Source organism: Struthio camelus, chromosome 4 (assembly GCF_040807025.1).
Source record: "Struthio camelus isolate bStrCam1 chromosome 4, bStrCam1.hap1, whole genome shotgun sequence".
Lineage (NCBI taxonomy): Eukaryota > Metazoa > Chordata > Aves > Struthioniformes > Struthionidae > Struthio > Struthio camelus.
This window is the reverse complement of record NC_090945.1, coordinates 27,816,153-27,822,678: the sequence shown is the minus strand read 5'-3', so window position 1 is coordinate 27,822,678 and position 6,526 is coordinate 27,816,153.

Sequence of the window (6,526 nt, the reverse complement as noted above, 5' to 3'; positions counted from 1 at the left end):
CTGCAGCAGAGAGAGCAAATGAGAAAACAAGACCGTGATGGAGGGCTGGGTTTGGTTTTGAAGAACTGCTTTTGCACAGTGACTCATCAACAAAGATGTAAAGGATTTCTTGCTCAAGTTCCTGTTTCCGTGGTTGTTGAGGCAGGTTGTTGGGGCTCAGAGTCAAGGTGCTAAATGGGGGATGGCCTGGCTTAGCCTCCATGCAGCCTGGGGGCCCCCTGTGGCAATTCACTCACGGGGGCCAGATCTGCACTTTGCACTTGTGTCACCAAATGTGCGGTGGAGGAGCACCAGGGCCTTACCTTCCTCCTGCCTCCCCCACCAACTTGCCCCTGCCAGCATGAATTGCAGATTAACTCTTTCGGTTTGATTTACAGTTGCTTGCTTCCTTAGCCCACTTTTATCCTTTGTCTTTTCCTTCTGTGCTCCCCTCCCACACATCCTCTTATTAAATCGGGTACCGCAAAGCAAGCAGCAGCGTAGAGCACCAGCTGAATTCCTTTTCTCCCTCCCACTCAAGTAGAAAAGCAATACAGTGTTTGCCAGTTCAAAAAGGTGCTTATTTCTTCTGCCCGTGCAGCAGTTGCTGACTGGGGCCCTGAGCCAGGACCCTTTGAAGGCAAGGGGAATATTTCCCTTGACATGTCTCATACCCATGTTTTTCTTAAACAGCAAGCATACGTGGGCTGTAAATCCTCTTCTTTGATTTGAAAACTAGACCTATGCTATGTGTCTTATATGTATATATAGACACATCAGCTAAGTACAATGGACGTTTCTTTCAGGCCTGTGGTATACTCCCCTTTGTATCTTGAGCAGGAAAAAAGCAGTGTCTTTGGTCTCCTGATGCACTTCCCACGTACTTATCCTGCATACTGCCTGGACATACTGATGTTAGAAAAAACAGCAGAAACCGCTTTGCTTCTAGAGGACCTCATGTTTTAATAGGCCTCTGAGGTTAAACATCTCCTGCAGTACTGTTACTGCTGCTTAATGGGCGAGTTGTGACGCTCCTTCCATGCTGCTTTCATGCTACGAGATTGCCTGTCATTAGCTTAGATAATATGAAGCTCTAAAGCAATGAGGAAACAAAAATAATGGTTGTTAGAGCTTTCTTTATGGTGCCGTAGGGTGGCAACTTCAAAGGTTTGCAGGCTGCTTTTTGCCTTGTATTGTGTGTGTGCTCGGATGAAAGCGGCTCAGCTGGTGCCCTGTTATTTGTTTATAACAAAATGACAGAATGGCCTCAGGTTTGATACAAGTGAAGCAGTTTCTTGGCAAAGATTCATGCATGTACTGCTATATCTCAAATTCTCACCCACAGGCACCCGGTCAGTGAAATGTGCCTTCAGCAGCAAAGAAAATCGCATTATGCTAAAGACTGGCTGAATTCCTTGAAGTCTGCCCAGGGGAGCAGAGAGAAAGACAGAGGTACCCACCTCCGGAAAACAGTTTTCTAGGTATGGCGTTTCTCATTTCTGAAGGGCGATTGGAATTGGGGAGTTGTGCAGAGCGTGGTGGCGGAGAGCCCCAGCGCTCGGGGTGCTTTGTGCAGAAACCTGGCTTGCTCCGGCACGTTTTCCTGCCCTTGCCCACTGCTGTCACTGACACGGGCTGCGAGACACTAGAGTTAGAGCGACATGTTAGCATCGAGGTTCACGTTGCCTTAGCTTCTGTGACAAGACATACTGCCAGCATATTATTCATTTTCCAGTTCCTGTGTTCGCATTCACTACAAAAACCATGTCTGAATATTACTTTTTTCCTTTACCTCAAATACAGTTTCATTAGCCTACATGTTGCCTCCCTGGTATACACGATCTCACATAACAGCCAAGTGACTTATTGCCCAATGTTGAACCAATTGCTTTCTGAGTGGCTGTTTTTTGACAAGTAGCAGTAAGGGCTGGAAAATAAATCAAGAGCAACCTCGCATATATTTCAGCAGAAAAAAACCCTGCTGATGTAACATAGCCAATTATCAAACGCTAGTGGGAGAAGGCTATTGCAATTCAATGCTGTGCCAATACTTCACCATCGAAAGTTGCGTTAGTGCAACTTACAGAATTAGCTCTTACATAACAGCTTTTATTTTTGCACCAACACACTGAGAAACCCTTTTCTCCCACTCCAGATTTTTTTTCCATACAATTTTTTCCCTGGGTTTTCTTTCAGTACCATCCAGGAAAACATAATCTTGAAGTCAATGACCAGCTGGTGCATTCGTCCATATCCATCCTACCTTTTTTCTGAGGTTTCCTCTAGAGCCAGTCAGCAGCCCCAGTTTTGGGGCACCCTCCTGTGAGAGGAGGGCGGACGCCATGGCCAGGGCAGGTGAGTGGGCACTTTCTGAGCTCCGTGAATGGCAATCACTCCGTTCAAGCAATGGAAGTTTGTTTTCCAGGGCAGCGTGTATTTAACAAGTAAAATGCAGCACTGAAGGCTGCACAGTGCAATTGAGTCCGGCTCCCTCCCCAAAATGTTCAATGTAGCTGATCTCTGAGCATCTACAAAGCACAGCGTGAAACACAGAGCTCTTCAAAAATGTTATTATCATCCTGATTTCAAGGTGAGCAACTCTCATAAAGTACCCAGGCACTTCGCTGTGCTGTTAAAAAGGAGCATGCACAGTACCTGACTGGTGTGGGAGCAAAAGCAGAAGCAGGGCTTGCTTGGAAGCCATGAAGAGCAAGGATGTTTCATGGCTGATATCTCAGCTCTTGATTTTCTTTCCTTTTTCTTGGAATTTTGCAATATCGCACCTTAAGCCATTTCTTTGGTGTTAACAGTACTTCCAGCGTCTCCCTCTCTGTGAGCATGTTCCCTGTTTGTTTGGGCCATAGAAATGCCTGCATTCCCTTCTCTTAGATGTTTACTCCCCCAGTCAGAAACCCTTAATTAAGCCAAATGACCTTTGTTGTAGATCACTCTGGTTTTAGTGCTTCCTACCCAGCACCAAGCAGTTAGTAAAAAAGGACCAAATATTATGACAAATTCTTTAAGCTATGTTTTCAGGATACATTCTGAGTGTGATAAAAGCAGGAGTCACTCAGCTCAAAAACGCTTTGAAACCTGTTACTAAGCAAGCTGAAATCAATATTTAGAAACAACTTTTCCCATTTAGTTGGCAGTCTCAATTCAGCGTCTTAAACGATGTACGAAGTCGCTTTATTTCCTGAGGGGATCAGAGGGGGAAAATGAAAGACAGCAACAAACCAGCTCCAAGCACAGGGGTAGGGCTGAGCCCATTAAGGTGTTATGAACGTCCCACTTCCAGGCTGCCAGGTAGCCTAAAGCCCCCGAAAGTTAATTGTCAAAGGCAGGGGCCAGGTGAGGAGTCTCCAGAGGGCCCCGACGAGGGGAATGGCTCTATCGGGGGTGCCAGCGCTTGCCTCAGGCCATGACATCCTTCTGCAAGAGGTTTCAGGCCTCGCTGAGAGCCCTGGCACCCGGCTAACAAACAGTAGGGAGCTACGGCCCTACAATTCTCAAACTTTTCTCATGAAGAAACTGTGGAACAAAACCTATATTTATATGTCCACTCACGGTATAAAAGTAAATACACCTACACATACTCCCTAGATTTTAAATATCCTCTAGCCGGTTATGACTTTCTATTGCCAGAAGCAAACAAACTAAAAAACACCCGCTAGAAAGCGTCTTTCCTTTCCAAGCGTGTTTACTGGGGCGCAATGTTCCTCTGAAACGCAGGGCTGCAAGTGCAGTCCGGTGCACCCGACTCCTCCTCCTGGCCTCGGAAAAAAAGGCTCCCACTCTCTCCATTACCAAAAGAGGAAAACTAGCCGATCCTCTCCTTTCCAGGGCTCGTCCTTGTTTGCTAAGAAACGCAAGATCCCTGCCTTGCGCCCAGCAACTCCTCTGCGATTCTTGGCTGGGAAAAATAAACCAAGAGCGTCCTGGGGTTTTCCAGGCACTCAGGACGGCTCTCGCTGCCAGCCAGCGAGGTCAGCCACAGCACAACTGTATAGCAGGGAGCCCAAGTCAGAGAGACGTGATGGCAGAAAGGCAGCCGGTGGCCCTGGAGCGAATATGAGGCCAAACGATGGAGCGAAGCCCCTGGCAGCACCGCTGCCCTCACTGCTGGGGGCGCAGGCTGCCCCAGCGGCTGAGCAGCAGTGGCTGCCAGGAGGTGCCTCGGATAAAGATTACGACTGCCAGCAGGTGCTAGCTGTATTTGCTTGAATCGCCTTTTATTGATATTTTCTTCTATTAAGGGGAGGAAAAAAAAAGTTGTCATTTGGAGATGCTCAGTATCACGCGTTTATCTCTGGCCCAGCCAGAGCCCCTCTAAGGGGGTGGCCGCACAGCTCTAAAGGCTGCTCCCTTTTCTGCCCAGCACAAATCAGTCCAGCACAGGTTCAGCCCCAGACACAAAAGCTTTTGAACGATGGCCAAAATGCAGGCCACGACTCCTTGCATGTTTGCACAACCCTCGGCGCAGCCAGGCCAGGCAGCAGCCTTTGCCTTGATCGCTGCCTAAGTGGAGATAACAGCTCGTACAGCAGCACCCCGAGCCCTGAGCGCGCACAGGGCTGGTTTTCAGCCGAAATCTCATTTCACATAGCTGTTTTTGGCAGCCCACCTGCAAGCTTGCCTGTGAACCCAACTTGCTGGGGCCACTGGTGGCGAGCAGGCGTGCGCACACAACCCACGTCCCGGGCACTGGCCCCCGGCGCAGCCCCCCGCTTGCCACGCGTTCGTCCTGCAAACGGCACTCCTGACTTCCTGGCAGCTGCGAGACCTCTCCTCACTGGCACGGACTGTACGTAGGCAATTAGAAGGATTTTCTTTCCCAAAACACAGCACTAATTATAATCTAATTCAGCTTATTTGAAGTACATTTTGGTAGCATTTCCATTATGCAAATATCAATTTATTATCCTCACATTATGTTTTGACTACAGTTGTGTGGCTAATTAGAGGCAATTTAACTGCTTCAAAAAAAATCCTTTCCTCTCTCTGTACTTTCACTTACTTGCAAACCACACAGAATACACATTTAGCACAGAGTCAGTGACGAAAACCTGCAGTTATCAGCTCCATTTTAATCACTCTAATTGACTTTCATTATGTTAGAAGCCACTTGGAACGCACAGATTTTTTCCGATTTACTTCAATTTGGGGACAGAGATGCGAGAGAGAAGAGGGCACTTTATTCCAATCCCGTTTGTAACATTTTTCTGCCTTAAAGCTGCAGACGGGTTTGGTGTGGCTGCCGACTGCCAAAAACTGCCTGCAGGATTCCCCCATGCTGCTGCCTTTGGCTGCGAGAAAAAAGACAAAGCCGTTGGTCTGGGAAAGGTGACATATTTCTGCAGGGATTCCTGTCAGTGGGGCGACCCGCGCAGGGTGATTTGCTGTGGGCGCTGCGCAGCTTGCTGCGGTCTGGGGAAGGGGCAGATAAAAAAACGAGGCTGCATGGAGCAGTTAACGGGGCTTCGGGCCATGTGAATGTTATGCTTTGCTCATTCGCTGTTGTTTTTCTGCAGTTTCAGGTGGCTTAGCACAGCTCAGCCCCAGTTTCTCTGCCTGTTCCTGGCCTAGCTGCATTTTCCCCTATAATCAGTAGGCAATCGAGATTTTTTTTTTTTTCAGGGAAGGAAGGTGGGAGTGTGTGGGGGTAGGCGGTGGGGATTCATAGCGGCTTGGATACCTACAGATCTGTCACCGATACCCTTTAAAAAACCCCAAGATTATTCCTCTCAACACCTTTGACAATGACCACTAGTTCTGTTTCTGTTCCCATGTCACCTATCTTATTACCTTTTTTCCCCTTGGAGGATTGTTTGCTTAAACAGATCATACATTACTATGGAGTAAAACGTGTGTAATTTTTATCTTGCAGACTCTTCTGTTGGCCATGTGTGTTCCTCCTACCATGGCTGAGGGCAGGAAGGAGTGCTGCACATTACCTGGGTAGCATGAAGATACCTGCCTCCAAAAGCATATCTAGGAGTGCCACCATTCATGTGGTATATTCCCACTTCTGAAATGGCATTTTACCAAAAGTTTTGAGGACTTCTCAGAGTTTCCCAGAAACATGCTTAACTCTACTTTAGAGAGGGAGAGGGGAAAAAAAGGGAACATTACTGCTAATAATAAAAGCACATTAAAATTATCACAACCATAGATCTTTAAAAAGGCTTTTGCAGCCTTGGCTTTGAAGTGTGTGCCTCTGCATCAGATGAACATTAGGGGTCCCCAGTGGACTTTCAAAAGCTTTGGGAGAAGAAGAAAAAAAAAAAAAAAAGAAAAAAGAAAAGGCTCGAGTGTTCCTGATTTTCTTTACAATATGAATCCCAATACCCCACCCACCTACCAAGTGAGCTCTGTTGATACCAGGGGCGAAACAACAGCGTTAGCACGCTGATGTAAAGCCAAGGCAGAAAACAGCACAGTGCCTATAGAAACACGGGGGCTTGCTAACAGGGCCTTTTCTTTCTGCCCAAAGTCAAGCTTCAGAGCTTTTTTGTCAATTTTTGTACTTAATTGCAAGCATTATTTT